General features: G+C 47.8%; 1 protein-coding gene across 1 annotated transcript in view; it reads right to left on the bottom strand.

The window, feature by feature from the left end:
* The window catches only part of LOC146210257 (WD repeat and HMG-box DNA-binding protein 1-like), a 184493-nt gene that overhangs the window by 69757 nt on the left and 98316 nt on the right, over positions 1–16420 (bottom strand). The gene's annotated exons all lie outside the window — the stretch shown is intronic.

Below are 16420 nucleotides of genomic sequence, written 5' to 3'. Positions count from 1 at the left end.
TCAGAAAGCACAGTGTTCATCATCCGCTGGAAGGTCGCAGGAGCCGAGCATAGAACGAAATGGAGCACCCTGAATTCTTACAAACCGTCCGGGGTAATAAAGGCAGCCTTCTCCCGGTCGCGTTCGTCCACCTCTATCTGCCAATAGCCCCTGCGTAAATCAAATGATGACAAGTATCTGGCGTAGCGCAGATGGTTTAGGGAGTCATCACGGCGCGGTAGAGGATAAACGTCTTTTTGGTACCTTTGTTTAAATGCCGGTAATCAACGCAGAACCGTAGGGTCCAATCTTCGCCACTAGGACAACAGGCGACGACCATGGGATGGTTAACGGCTGGATCACGTGATGCTGAGGCTTTTTTTTTTTTTTTTTTTTTTGTACGCAAACTTGCCATAAGACATATTATATAAACTCATGTAAATTCCTGAACTTGACGGCGCATTGCCTCCCGCTCCTTTGGAGAGACCCAATAAGGCGAATGACATAATGGTCCCAGGTTTTCATCGACTATAACTCGATGCTATCTGAGCGGTGTCTGTCTAACCCAGCAGATCATCGAAAAACAATCCCGGAAAGAGTTGATAATGATTTCCAGGCAGTCTTTTTGATTAGGCGCGAGGTCCGGGTTGACGTACGTTTTAAATTGAGTAGTCGACATTTTTTTAATGGCTTTTAGATTTCGGACAATTGCATGCGTACTGTCCTGCGCATTCAGCGAGTTCTTCAAAATACGCAATAGTTGTGTAGCTCGCGATACATTGCGGTTTACAACCAACGTTCGACACCAAAAGTTCGGTTCGCCTGTACTTTAAGTCAATAATTCATCGAGCTACAGAGACTTGTCGACCCAGATTGCAGCGACATGTTGGCTTCGGCGATGACATGAGTTCGGGAGCTGCTATCGCATTCTACAGTCACAAACATGCTGGCTCTTGACGGTATCACAATGAGATCGTCACAAACTCGCAGCTTCGGCATGTGTTGCTGGGGTTCGGCGCCAAGAGTGCGGTGGGCGGCAAATGACACGGTTAGGTTATTAAAGAAGATCACAGCGTCATACTCCCGGAGGAAATCCAAACAGAGTGAAATGTGGATTTAATAGTTGGGTCAAACGTCTAGCACTCCCAGTAGTTCGGGCACAGCAGGATCGAATTGCCAGCCGCAGGGCACAGCTTCAGCGCGAGAGATGAGCGCCGGAGACAAGCAATGGTAATGGCTATGCCGCAGCGTTGCCTGTTCTTTGTCTTCTTTACATTTCCCCCGCGCCATCCTGGCGACTCACGGGAAAGAGACGACCAGAGGGTTGTAATACGGCTTGAGGCGGCTAACATGGACAACCTCGCGGCCGCGACGGCAGTGGTCGGAAGAAGGGGTAACTGGCTCGATTACGTAGTTTACAGGGGATGTGCGTTCCAAGACGCGATAAGGTGCGTGGTATTTGTTTTTTAGTTTGCTGGTGGCAGGACCACATAGCCAAACGAAGCTGTCGGCCAGGAACGTCGGAACAGGGATATCATGCTGATCTTTGCGATAGTCTTGAGTGTTGGAGGTAAACGTGCGAGCTAGCTGACGGCATTCCTCGGCCTTCTGTACAATATCGGACAAAGTACTGTACTCAGAGGCATCTGGATGATATGACCAAATTGTGTCCAGACTACAAAATGATTCACGGTCGTATAAAAGAAAGAAGGGCGAAAACCCAGTTGTTGCTTGGGTGGCAGTGTTGTAAGCGAATGTTACAAATAGCAGTACCTGGTCCCAGTTGGAGCTCCCAGATTCAGATGTAACATACATTGCGAGCATGTCCCCAAGCGTACGGTTCAAGCGCTCCGTGAGGCCATTTGTTTGCGGATGGTACGCGGTTGTAGCCCGGTGTATCGATTTGCAAGACGACAGGAGCTCTTGGACTACTTCGGAAAGAAAGACACGACCTCTATCACTCAGTAGCTCGCGAAGGGCGCCGTGTCGAAGAATGAAGTGGTGCATAAAAAATGGGCTACCTTTCGGGCTGTCGCCGCGAGAAGTGCAGCAGTCTCCGCGTAACGGGTCAGGTGGTCGACGGCAACGATGACCCATCAATTACCAGCGGCACTGCATGGTAGCGTACCATAAAGGTTGATTCCCACGTGATCAAACGGGCGAGCTGGACGCGGTGAAGGCTGGAGAGGGCCAGCGGGGTGGCGAGAAATCTTACGTTGTTGACAGGCGGTACAAGAGCGAGTCCAGCGACGTACGAAATTGTGCAATCCCCGTACCTCTGACAAATTCGATCATAGGTTTTTAGGACGCCGGCATGAACTGGAATGAGCGCTTTGCGGGTCAGTGTGATGGTGGGCACAAACCTCGGAGCGGAGGTGGCGCGGAATGACAAGAAGCCATTTTCTGCCGTTTGAGTTGTAGTTCCTTCGGTAGAGAAGGCCGTCCCGAATGGTGAAATGGGAGGCCTGCCGGCGGAGTGCCCGAGGATGCGTAGTCGCGGACGTAGTGCCAAGGATATAAGCAGGTTAGAAACCCACGGATCTTGTCGTTGCTCGAAAGGCATATCCTCAATGGTGAATGCTGACAAGGATGCTTGAGGAGGGGAAGATGAGTTAGGCGAGCGCACCGGTGGCCGAGAAAGAGCATCCGCGTCAGAGTGCTTGCGGCAAGAGCGGTATACTGCACGGACGTCGTATTCCTGAAGCCTGAGAGCCCAGCGCCCGAGACGGACAGACGGATCCTTGAGAGACGCGAGCCAGCAGAGAGCGTGATGATGTGTAACTACCTCGAAGGAGTGGCCGTATAAATAAGGGCGGAACTTCGTTATAGCCCACACGATTGCTAAGCACTCCGTTTCGGTAACGGAGTAGTTGGACTCGGCTTTGGTAAGAGTACGGCTTGCGTAGGCGACAACGTATTCCGAGAAGCCAGGCTTACGCTGGGCGAGGACGGCGCCGAGGTCGACACCACTGGCAACGGTGTGGAGTTCTGTAGGGGCAGTAGGGTCGTAATGGCGAAGGATTGGCGGTGACGTCAGAACATTGCGCAGCGTCGCGAATTCATTATCGCAGGCTGGCGACCAATGTCACCCGTTAATAATAAGGGGGTATTATTAACGATGCGCCCTTGACGGTGCACACACTCTCAGACACCCTTAGAGTGAGTGGGGGTAGCTGTTCCGGTCGCAAAGGAGATGCCCTCGACCTGCGTGGCAAGCTCAGCCGGAATTCAACTACAGTGTAGTGACAGAAGGGGGTGGCCGTTTGGTGCCCAGCGGTCGCCGGTTCAAGCCAGTGTAAGGATCGGAGTCAGAAATAACAAACAAAACACAACTTATGTACAGCAAGAGACGATACAAAGGAATACACAAGATCACTTGAAATGCACAGACGAGAGGTTCACAGAATAACAAACGCTAAGCATGCAATCACAGAGGTATTCAATAACATAGAGGATTTACAACACAGATGAAACACGAGAGAGTTACATAAACAAACACCAAATTGTTCACCGGGCTCTGATGCAGTCCGACGCCTCAAGAGTCACGATGTGACCGCCATACAAGACGAGCGCCACTCCCTTGCAGGTCCGTGGGCTTGCCAGCAGAGGGTGATCCCCGGGAGTCCAGCCGAAGCACTGGCGAACACGCCGCAACCACTGACTGACTGACTGACTGACTGACTCAACAAGCGGCGCGGTCTCTTTAAATATGGCGCGCCGCGTCTGTCTGTTAGCACGCGTCAAAGCTAGCGCGCACACACACTTAGCTTCGCTGGTTATAGCGCTCTCTCCTCCTCCCGCGAGCCGCGCGTCGTCGTTGGCTAGGTCCCATAAAAGATTCTCGATTTTTCTGGCGTATTGCAGACTGATGAGTCCGCGTCATTACCGGGTGATGAGAAAGAGGGCGACGGCGACGCGTACAAGGCTACGCGCTCCCTCGCGCGGGGAAGGAGGTTTTTCTCGAGCTTTCCACGCGACGCCGCGAGGGCCTCGCGCCGTGCCGGCTTGATGAAAATGTGCGCCGATTTCGTGACAACCAAGAGGAGAGGTTATGTGTGCCTTTCCTGCGTAAGGGGGGGGGGGGGGGCTATGATGGTTGCGAAATTCCGAACAGAACGACGAAAGTACCAGCAGAGGCCCACGAAGCTTCGCAGTTGTTTCAAAGTGGTCGGTTTCGGAAAGTCAGCAACGGCGCGCACCTTCTCAGGATCAGGCAGAACTACATCTTTGCACACATGTCCGAGTATTGCGAGCTGTCGGGCACCAAAGCGGCACTTTTTGAGGTTCAGTTGAAGACCGGCGCGCGTTAGGCAGGTGAAGACCTGGCGAAGTCGAGTCAGGTCGGTCGGGAAGTCGGTTGTAAAGACGACGATATCATCGAGGTAGCATAAACAGATGTTCCATTTCAGGCCGCGCAGTACAGTATACATCATTCTTTCAAATGTGGCTGGGGCGTTACAGAAACCGAATGGCATAACATTAAATTCGTATAGTCCGTCTGGAGTAATAAAGGCGGTCTTAGCACGATTCGCCTCTGCCATGGGCCAATACCCGGAGCGCAAATCCAGTGAGGAAAAGAATTCTGCGCCTTGCAAGCAGTCTAGGGCATCATCGATTCGTGGGAGGGGGTACACATCACGACGAGTAATTTTGCTGAGGCGGCGATAATCAACACAAAATCGCATGGATCCATCCTTCTTCTTAACTAGGACCACAGGAGATGACCATGAAGCGTGTTCTCCAGCCTACGCGATCTACACAGCAGTCATCTAACACCCTTGACCTCATCCTCACTACCACTTCTAAGCTGGTTTCCTGTTTAAGATGCATGCCTGGTCTAAGTGATCGTTGCCTAATTTATTTCGAACTGCGAACTTCTGTTCCCACTATGAAAAGGCGAAAAATTATTTCCGACTACAAAAACGCAGACTTTGACTATGAATCTTGAACTAATGGGTTTCGTCGCTGACTACATTTTAAGTTTTCACGCCCGCAGTGTTGAAGACAACTGGGATTTGTACAAACAAAAGCGAAAGTTTTAATTAATGAATTCGTCCCTCAGAAACGCATTGCATCCCATGCCTACTGAACAAGAAGAAAAGGCGGGCCAAGGCAGCACAAACTGCTGAACGATGGCACGCTTACGCTGCCGCTAATACTGAATACAAGAAAGTTGCGTCTGAAACAAAAAGCAATTTTACCAGCACACCCTCCCATCTCTTCTCAAAGAAAATCCCAAGAAATGTTGGAGTGTGGTCAGCGGGAATAAGTCGAATATAGTACATCTTTCTGATGATAGCAACACACCAATACCCGAGTGAATGCTGCAGTGTTGAACGAATATTTTGCTTCATGTTTCTCGTCTACATCTCTGAATTGTTTACCCGATCTTTGTACATCTGACTTTTTACCTATGGATCCGATAACCATTAATTATGTTGCTATATCATGTTTAATTGAAAGACAGAAGGTTTCAGCTTCCTCGGGTATGGATGCAATAACATCAAAGTTTTTGAAAAGTACTGCTACATGCTCATCTTCGATTCTTTGTGAAATATTTATGCAGTCATTGCAGAGTTGTTCCATGCCCAATGATTGAAAGGTGGGGAATATGGTTCCTTTACATAAATCAGGTACCACTGTTTAAGCACTAAACTATAGGCCCATTTCACTAACCAGCGTACCCTCCAAACTTCTAGAGCACATAATTTACTCTCACCTTGTTTCTTTCCTCGAATCTAACAACTTTTTAGTTCATACCAACATGGATTCGGAAGACTTTTCTCTTGTGAAACGCAATCCCTCTCTTTCACTGATGATCTTTTTCTAGCTCTGGATGCTAACTTTGTTGTGGACTGTATATTTTTGGATTTTGCTAAGGCTTTTGACTCTGTTTCGCATGACTTGCTAGTAATTAAGCTCAGTGCTCTGAATATTGACAATCAGGTATTAAATGTTTTCTGGATTAAATGTTTTCTTTCTAACCGAAGCCAATATGTCACAGTCAACGGTTATGACTCGCCTCTAATTTCTGTAACTTCTGGAGTACCTCAAGGTTCTGTGTTAGGTCCTCTCTTGTTTCTCATTTATATTAACGATCTTCCTAACAATGTTTCTTCCCACATTAAACTTTTTGCAGATGAATGTGTTCTTTACCGTATCACTACTAATCCCATTGATGAAGCATGTTTGCAGTTAGACTTGGATACAATTTATTTATGGCGCAGCGACTGGCTTATGAAGCTTAACACTACTAAATGCAAATACATGCGTGTTTCTAACCGGACTCATGATAACACCACTATCTTCTTAATTCCACTCCGTTATCACCTGTTTCATCGTACAAATATCTTGGCGTTCACATAACACATAATCTCTCTTGGAAAATGCACATGAACTATATATCTAAGCAGGCTAACCTCACACTATAGACAAGCGTCAGCCCGTGACGTCAGCGGAGATGCGGTGGCGCTGGCGACAGCAGTGACTTTCGTGGTGTAGGCAAAAGCGCGGGCCGTCTGCATTGGATGCGTGGCGATTGCTGTGTTTTCGGGCATAATTCCCAATATTTCTACGAGCTGTGGTGCGGTTGATTGCGCCACGAGGCACAAAAATCCAAATGGCACTTGTTTTAACATGTTTCTTGCGGTAGAATAAATATGAGAGCGAAGGGCAGCGGCATTGAGCGCGACAAGTAGACTCTTCGGTGACGGATTGCCTTCGCGGCTAACATATATATGCGTTGCAGTTCTTCACCGAAACTAGATCAGTTCGTTTTCAACCCTTAATTATCATGATTGCTTTTCGGCGGCACGACGAATAGCGCAAGAACAAACGCCTGCAGCTCGTGCCCATTTTGATATGCTATTAAGTTGTAAGAAGTTCAGACGTGATATATTCCGTGTGCGTATGATCCCGCAGGGAAGCTGCACTGTGAGTTCTATTTACTTGCAGTGCTGCCCGTGCATATGTTCACACAGAAAGGACACAAACGCTGCAGTGAAGGTAATTGCAATTACTTTGAGCGCGGTCACTCCAGTACGATATTGCTGGCTATAACAGGCCCGGACCTGTAAAGTATAGCTTTTCTCTGTACTTTCACGAGTTTCAACCAGTCTCTTCATCACCGGTTCTATAGTAAACATTGTTATGATCCGGGCAGTCCCGCAGCATTATTTCTCATTTCTAAATTTTATTTTGGGAGGTCATTATAAGATCCTGACGAACGAATTAAATATCCACGTACAATATCTAGCTCTGATCGAGCAGGATATTTAGGTATATATGGTACATGGAGTTCAATGTCCCAAAGAGGAATCGACTATGAGGGGTGCAAAATAAGCAGAATAAGATGATGCGCATTTGAATAAAAAATTTCCATGTGTATTAAAAAAAGCTCAGCAGATCACGCAAACTTCGCTGCAAGCGATCGTGGAGAACGTTTCATCTGCACTCATGCGTTTCTCCTATAGAGCAAAGAGAACAAAATGAGAGCTTTCGTACTGGCATTCATGTACATATTAACCTGTGAATGACCTTGCTACATCTGTAACATGAAATAGACGTCAACGTCTTTTTTATCGGGCAGGCGAAAACAAGTTGGCAGTGCACTTTGCCAACATGTTAAAAAGATCTAAAAGATTGAGTTCTTCTTTTTAGATACGAAATTCTATGACTTAAGTTGCCGGTAAAGTGAGCTAGAAATGTGACTTCTAGTTTACTATATATGGTTGCCGATAATATTGTTCTTTAGAGTGAGTGCTTGAAGCAACAGAAAGGCAGTCAATAGATTCGTCATATGAAAAACACACTTTCAGTCATTCATATTGTCGTCCTCCTTGCATGCGCTAGGAATAGGCCTGGGAGTTGAACAGGGTTGACTATAAGTCTTTCTTATACATTGCGCTTTCTCGTTTTTATTTAACTTAATCACTCACGGCCGTCGCCTACGTACCGCAGCCGCGCGCTGTTGAGGCCACGGAGAAGGAAGCCAATGCAGCGCTCTTCGCCAAGTTATTCTAGCTGTAATCGGCTGATAATGTGCGGAAATACTCTCCAGGCATAAACCAAGCTATTTCTACGTATAAGCGAAGCTTACGTTTCAATATATTCGCACGCGCGGACTGGTTTCGAAGGCAGCGTCGCTTTGCGTAGTGTAGGCACGCCGCGCTTTTGCCTACACCCCATGTCGCTGCCGATCGCAGCGCCACCTTTGTTTACAAACATGACGCTTGTCTATAGGCTTCTTACGCCGCCATTTCACAGCTGCAGACAGTTCCGTCAAGCTTCATTTGTATAGGACGTTATTAAGACCCAAACTAGAATATGCATGCTCTATTTGGGATCCTAACCAAGTAACTTTAATTAACAATTTAGAGTCCGTTCAGAACCGCGCCGCCCACTTTATTGTTTCTAATTTTTCACAAACTGCAAGTGTATCTGCAATAAAATGAACCCTTGGTCTTCCTGTGCTTTCTCTACGTCGTAAATATTTTTGCTTATGTCTTTTTCACCGAATTTATTATACTAATCCTATTCTCAAAGATCAGTTAATTCTTCCTGCTTCTTATACAGGGTGTGTCATCTAAGATTTTACCTATTTTTTAAAAATAGGAAAATTAAGTTTTATGGTCGATTCTTCTTTTAGGTTGTATTAAGAGTAGAGAAAAATCAGGAGAACTAAAGCGTACTAATTAGCCTAATAATTACCTAAGAATAACTAATTAACTTTTTCTTTATACCAGCTAGAAGCTACTTTCAAATTGCAACAGTGAGCTACCGGTGTGAGAATGCCAAATGGTATTTTGACCGACAAGAAACGTGCATTTCTTAAGGACTGCAAGCACTGGCAATTCTGGCCACTTTCGACGCACGAAAACGAAACCCAGCAGACGAAGCGCGGAATTGTACGTGCCCACGAGTGACGCAGTCGTGACGTCGCCGGGCGAATCAAGCCGTCTGAAGGCGGCTGCTGCCGCTCGTGAAATACTCGTCTGGCGCTGCGTATCCCGTCACAGCCGCGATTCATCACCTGTCTGACTGTGCTTAATCGAAGGCTGCCGTCGGGGTATTTTACTTGTTGGCATAGAGTTTTTACTTCCTTTTGGTTTGCGTTGCATGAACCGCTGTTTGTAGCTCGCTGAGAAGTTTGTTCGAGCTTTGGTGCCCAATATTTCGGACAGGATCTCAATTCTTTCTGGAAACACATTCGAGAACAAGACTTTTCTTTCGAGTTCTAGGATACTGTGGTTATTTTTTCTTCGCGATGAAATTAGTTGCTGTTTGTGTTTAACAAGAGTCATAGTGGAGCCTTTTGATCACTGCGCACAAGTTTGCTCTTAATATGCAACCAGTTTAGATTACAATTGAATATAAGTATCGGAACGGTAAACGCAGAGAGGTTTTCAAAGAACGTTTATTGCTAAGTTATGTATCTCAAGGCCGACCACACAGAAACAGTGCATATCATTCCTCAGAATAAGTGTTCGAACTGACTTCCTTGCACTACAATACATGCCATCAAGCGATCTTTCACGGAATTCACCGCTCGCATGATCATTGCTTGAGGAACATTTTCTAGTGACGTTTTGATCCATTCTAAAACAGCATGTATACATGCTGTATACAGCATGCTAGAATGTATGCATACCAACTCGCCCAGGCTTCTATTTTGGCACGTTTTGATCCTTTGTTTTAGGTCGTCCCCCTTCATAGATCACTGCCTTGTCGTGGCGGAGGGGCTTGCGAAACTCGATGAAGTCGTGAGCTCTGCTGTGTAGGGCCACCCAAGATAGGCAGGTCACGGCAGAGAGTTCTGACAAAATGTGATCCACTGGAGAAGGTAATGGCAACCCATTCCAGTATTTTCTGCCAAGAAAACAATATGGCCAGTCACAATACCATTAATGATATGGTGCCGGAAGATGAGCCCCCCAGGGTTGGAAGGCGTCCCACATGCTACGGGGATGAAAAAAGGGCGATTCCTAGTAGCTCCAGGACGAATGAAGCAGCTAGGCTAAAGCCAAAAGGACGCTCAGTTGTGGATGTGTCGGGAAGCGACCGGAAAATCCGATGTTGCAAGGAGATATATCACATAGCAACATGGAATGTAAGATCCATGACGCAAGGTAAACTGGATGTCGTCAAGCGAGAAATGGACAGATTGAAGATTGATATCTTGGGTATCAGCGAGCTCGAGTGGACCGGAATGGGAGAATTTAACTCCGGCGACCATTATGTCTTTCAATGTGGGCATGAATCCAAGAGAAGGAATGGGGTTGCTCTCATAGTAAACAGAAGAATGGGCAAAGCAGTGCTAGGTTACAACCCCAAAAAAGACCGAATGATTTCACTTCGGATCCAAGGTCACCCTTTCAACATAACAGTTATCCAAGTCTATGCACCGACCACTACTGCTGAAGAAGCTGACGTTGAGAGATTTTATGCGGACCTGCAATGCCTTTTAGACCGTACGCCATCATCAGACGTCGTTTTTCTCATAGGAGACTGGAATGCTAAGGTCGGGAGTGAAGAAATATCCGGAATTATAGACAAGTTCGGTCTTGGTGACCCAAATGAAGCTGGGCAGAAGCTAGTAGAGTTTTGTCAAGAAAACAATCTGACCACAGCGAATACTCATTTTCAACATCACAAGAGGCGCCTGTACACATGGACTTCACCGGACGGTCTGTACAGGAATCAGATCGATGATATTCTTTGCCGGCAGAAATGGAGAAGCGCTATACAAGCAGTGAAAACAAGGCCTGGGGCCGATTGTGGCACCGATCATCAGCTTCTTTTTGCCAAAATTAAGCTTCGATTGAGGAAAACGCAGAAAACTAGAAGGCCTTTCAGGTATGATCTGGATCAGATTCCATTAGAATATGCTGTGGAAGTGAGGAATCGATTTCAAGAATTAGATCTAGAAGACAGAGCCCGAAGAGATGTGGACTGATGTTCGTGATATAATACAAGAAGTTGCTGCTAAGCTAGTTCCAAAGCAAAAGAAATGCAAGAAAGCAAACTGGTTATCTGAAGAGGCTTTGCAAATAGCTGAGGAAAGGAGGATGGCAAAGGTTAAGGGGGAAAGAGAAAGATACAAGGTTCTCAATGCGGATTTTCAGAAAATAGCAAGGAGAGATAAGAATGCCTTTCTGAACATACAGTGCCAAGCAGTTGAGGACAATCGTCAATTAAGGAACAAAAGAGCTCTGTATAAGACAATCAAAGATATCAAAGGAAGCTTCTGTGCTAAGCTGGGCGTGATAAAGGACAAACGAGGCAAGGACCTCACTGAAGCCTCAGAGATAAAGAAGAGCTGGCAGGAATACACAGAAGAACTGTACAAGAAGGACCCGAATGTGCGAACCCAACATAAGACGGTTGTGATTACTGATCTCGAGCCGGGCATCCTGAAGAGTGAAGTTGAATGGGCCTTAGCCAGCCTTGCTAAGAACAAAGCTAGCGGAATTGATGGCATTCCAGCTGAGTTGCTTCAAAACCTCAACCATGACGCCGTTAACATTCTGCATACATTATGTCAGAAGATTTGGACAACCCTGCAGTGGCCACAGGATTGGAGGAGGTCAGTTTACATTCCCATTCCAAAGAAAGGCAGTGCCAAAGGTTGTTCCAACTACCGCACGATCGCGCTTATTTCCCATGCTAGCAAGGTGATGTTGAAAATCCTCCAAGGTAGGCTGCAGCAGTATGTGGATAGGGAGCTTCTGGACGTGCAAGCTGGGTTTCGCATGGGCAGAGGACCTAGAGACCAAATTGCCAACCTTCGCTGGATCATGGAAAAAGCAAGAAAGTTCCAGAAACCCATCTACTTCTGATTTATTGATTATGCGAAAGCCTTTGACTGCGTATATCACAGCAGATTGTGGCAAGCTCTCCAAGAGATGGGAGTTCCAATTCACCTCATCTGTTTCCTCAGGGACCTGTATGAAGGGCAAGAGGCCAGAGTCAGAACTGGGCATGGTCTTACTGATTGGTTTCCGATTGAGAAAGGAGTGAGGCAAGGCTGCATACTGTCGCCCTGCCTATTTAACCTATATGCAGAGTGCATCATGAGGAAGGCCGGTCTGGACGAGTCTTCAGCTGGAGTGAAGATTGCTGGAAAACGTATCAACAACCTTAGATATGCGGATGATACCACGTTAATGGCAGAAAGTGAAATGGAACTCAAATGAGTTCTGATGCGCGTACAAGAAGAGAGTGAGATGTTTGGGCTTAAACTGAACATTAAAAAGACAAAGATCATGGCGTCTTGTCCTATCAAGTCCTGGAGCATCAAGGGACAACAAGTGGAAGCTGTGAAAGATTTTCTCTTCTTGGGCTCCAAGATTACCTCGGAAGGAGACTGCAGCTATGAAATTAGGAGACGCCTGCTTCTGGGAAAGAGAGCAATGGTTAGCCCTGACCACCTAGTAAAGAGCAGAGACATTAGTCTGCCAACCAAGATCCGTATAACTCGTGCTATGGTATTTCCAGTTGTGATGTATGGATGCGAGAGTTGGACTGTGAAAAGTCTGACCGCCGAAGAATTGACGCGTTTGAATTGTGGTGCTGGCGAAGACTCTTGAGAGTTCCTTGGACTGCCGGGAGATCAAATCAGTCGATATTGTCGACCATAAACCCTGACTGCTCATTGGAGGGTCAAATTCTAAAGTTAAAGCTCAGCTACTTTGGTCATCTGATGAGAAGAGAGGAGTCGCTGGAGAAAGATTTGATGTTGGGAAAGGTTGAGGGTCGCCGGAGAAGGGGTCGGCAGCGAACGCGGTGGTTAGATGGCATCCTCGAGGCACTGCAGATGAAGTTATGTGATGTTAGGAAGATAGTGAGAGACCGGAAGGCGTGGCGTGACATGGTCCATAGGGTCACGAAGAGTCGGACACGACTGAACGACTGAACTGAACTGAACTTTAGGTCGTCAAGGCTCGCCGGTTCGGTTTAATACACCCTGCTCTTTAAGTAACCCCACAAAAAATACGAGTGGGGTCAAGTCTGGCGAACGCAGTGGCCACGCAATTGGTCCGCCGCGCCCAATCCACTGTTCGGGGAAGGAGCTGTTCAGAAACTGCGCAGCCTGTGTAGCCGAATGTGGGGGTGCTTTAGTGGCATTTAGAGCATTTAGTGGCAACTCGCAAACAAAAGTAGAGACGCAGTTATTTAAAATCTCAGCAACATAACCCTTGCCAGTAAGATTCCCATCAATAAAAAAGGCCCAACAGTGCGACCTCGGAAAATACCGCACCATACATTTGCCGACCACCGAACCTGTGGGTTCGTCTGGGACCAGTAGTGGGCATATGCACATTGATCATCCCGTTCCGGCTGAATTGGGCCTCGTCAGTACACGAGATATTTTGCAAGAAGTCAGGGTTCTGATCACATTGGATCAGACACCAGTTGCAAAAGTCCAGCCTTTTTTGGTAGTCATTAGCCATCAATCCCTGATGCAGACACATATAAGGATGGTATTTGTGCGCTGACAGCAGCCGCCAAACTGTGGAAATACTGGCACCGGTCGCTTGGGCGATCTCTCGCACGCTGGCTTCTGGCTTCGCGGCGACGTACGCCATCACAGCAGTCTCATGTGATTCGGCTGCTGGTGCTTTCCGCTTCTTTCTTTGAAGCTGCACAGATCAAGTCGTACAGAATCGGTTGAAGATGGCCGTGAAAGTTGGTTGCGCAGTCACACGAGAATCTGGATGCTTGGCCTTGTACATCTGTGCTGCCAACTTGCTGTTTTCATTTGCACTGATGTAGGCAATAACAATGTCTACCTTTTCAGCAGTCGCAAAGTTGCACTGCACTGCCGAAGCCATTCTGCAATTGATGTTGTGGCGGCAATAGAAGACGCACCCAAAAACATCAGCGAAACAGCAGAATTGAAAGGTCAAAAGTGCAACTCGTTACCGAGTAAAAAAAGAACATTTGAAACATCCAGTGGTGCGATATCTGTGCATGTACTGCTTTTCTTTTTATTTCACCCTCTGGGAGCCAAAGCTTGTAGTAAAGAAGGAGGGCACCATGACAACCTTCGCCCGCAATGCGTTGGTGATATCTCAAGATCCTACCAGGCCATGACGCATCTCCAGGCGCGTATTTCGCGGGCGGCAGCGGCCGCCTCCAGACGACTGGTTTCTCTCGGTGACGTCACGGCTGCGTCACTCATGGGCGTGCATAAGTGCGCGCCTCGACTGCTAGGTTTCGTTTTCGTGCTTCGAAAGCGGCCAGAATTGCCAGCGCTGCAGTCCTTAAGAAATGCGCGTTTCTTGTCGTTTAAAATACTATTTGGCATTCTCGCACCGGTAGCTCACTGTTGCAATTTGAAAGTAGCTCCTAGCTGGTATAAATAAAGAGTTATTTATGTAATCTTAGTTAATTACTAAGCTAATTAGTACCCATTAAGGCTCCTCATTTTTCTCTGCTCTTAATACAACAGCTAAAAGAAGAATCGACACTAAAACTTAAATTTCCTATATTTAAAAAATAGGTACAATCTTAGATGAAACACCCTGTATATCCTCACGCATTGATCATAGCCTCAAGGTAGGGATCCCGTACTGCCGAACCACACTTTGTTTGAATTCATTTATTCCTCGAACTGCGAATGACTGGAACTACCTCCCTGCCTTCATCACTGCCATCACCGATGTCGAATCTTTTAAGAAGGCTACTGCTGATTTTGTATGCCCCTCCTCTCTGTAATGCCTCCGGGCCCTGAGAGTATTGAAAATAAATAAAAAATGAATAGACAGGATTCTCTAATTACTCTGCGTTGCAGCATGTCATCGACTTGTTGGGCAATAACACGGCGCTCAGTCGGGGACACACGATACGGCCGCTGATGGAGAGGTGGGAGAGCGCCAGTGTCGATGAGGTGGGAAACGGTCGTCGTGTGGCCCAAGGAAGATTGCGGGATGTCGAAGGAGGAGCGGAATTGGTGTAGAAGGTCAAGAAGGTGCTCGCGGTGGCGTGGCTCTAGAGCGCTGTCCACAGAATGGTCAAAAAGGTCCCACGTAGCGGATCGGAAGCCACACGAGTTGGAGTCAAGGCGTCAACTTGGCAAACACATCATCAAAGGCGAACAGAAGGTACACGGGCTCGATGCGGCCTAGGCAGTCCCCTTCGATCAACATAGCGGGAGCCGCCATAGGATTGGCTACCAGAAGTGTGCTAGCGCCGTTTTTCATGTCAAGGACGGCAAAGGGCAGCGGTAAGTGGCGGCGGCGGCAGACTATACGTTAGAGGACACAGAGGACTGTCGCGGCGGTGGTAAAGGAGGCAGTGAGAGAAACCAGAACAGCGCTAACGGATGGGATGGTTGTGTCATGAGCTATGAGGAGCTTGGCTGCAAAACGAGGACACGGCTCGTGGAGCAGGGCATCAGACGGTGCAGCTCTTGATTCAATGAGCTCTACTTGAGGACTGGCGCAGTCAATTATAGCATGATGCTGGGACAGGAAATCCCAGCCGAGAATGACGTCAAAAGAACATGTGCGGAAAATGACGAATTCGATGATGTACAAGGCTGCAGCAATGAGGACGCGAGCAGTGCAGACAGCTGTCGGCTGTATACTGTGAGCGGATGCGGTACGAAGTGATAGTCCCTCGAGAGGCGTAGTCACCTTTCGGAGGGAGCGGCAGAGATTTTGGCTGATAACTGATACAGCGGCACCGGTGTCGACGAGCACAAAAGTATGAACGCCTTCAACGATGACAGCAGTAACATTCGCGGGATTAAGACGAGGACTTTGAAATTCAGTCTAATACGCAGTTCGTGCCTCGCGAACTGCGGCGGTTAGTTTTCCGGCTGGGTAGCGGGTCGTCGGTGCATTGGCGAAATGGAGCGGCGATGTGGTGATGGCGAACGACGAGGGAGGAAGTCCGGAGGATCAGGGAGTGCTGTTGGAGGACACGATGGAACTGGGAACTGGAGGCCAAATAAGGTGGCGCAAGCCGTTCAGCAAAGGCCATATTTATTCGGCGCCGGCAGTAGCATGTAGTGTGCCCAGGGATGCCGCAGTGGTAGCAAATAGGCCTGTTGTCTGAAGTGCGCCATAGAGATGGTGTCTGAAGCAAGCGGGGAGCAAAAGATGGTGCCGAACGCATAGGGGGGGGGGGGGGGGCGAAGCATAGGCAATATGTTGGCTCAGGCGGTGGACTTGAAGTGACTTCGGCTTACGTGCGACGCAATACCTGAGGAGGAGCCGGCGCGAATGCTGGAGCGTAGACGCCGGTCGATGAAATTGTGGGCGTGAGAAACAGCACTGAGGGTGCGACCGCACCTGATTGAGGAGCAGCATTAGGGACAACTTCAGACATGTTGCTGGATTGCACGCCGAAGCTCCGGAACAAATCAAGTTGGTGACGACTCCTTAACATACGGCTGCAGGGACAGTTGTCGCGCGACCTCCAGACGTACAAAAGC

Source organism: Amblyomma maculatum, chromosome 1, assembly GCF_055883805.1.
Source record: "Amblyomma maculatum isolate TAMU_Amacu chromosome 1, ASM5588380v1, whole genome shotgun sequence".
Taxonomy (NCBI): Eukaryota; Metazoa; Arthropoda; class Arachnida; order Ixodida; family Ixodidae; genus Amblyomma; species Amblyomma maculatum.
Note: the sequence above shows the minus strand (reverse complement) of the source record. Positions and strands in the feature narration are given on the sequence as shown.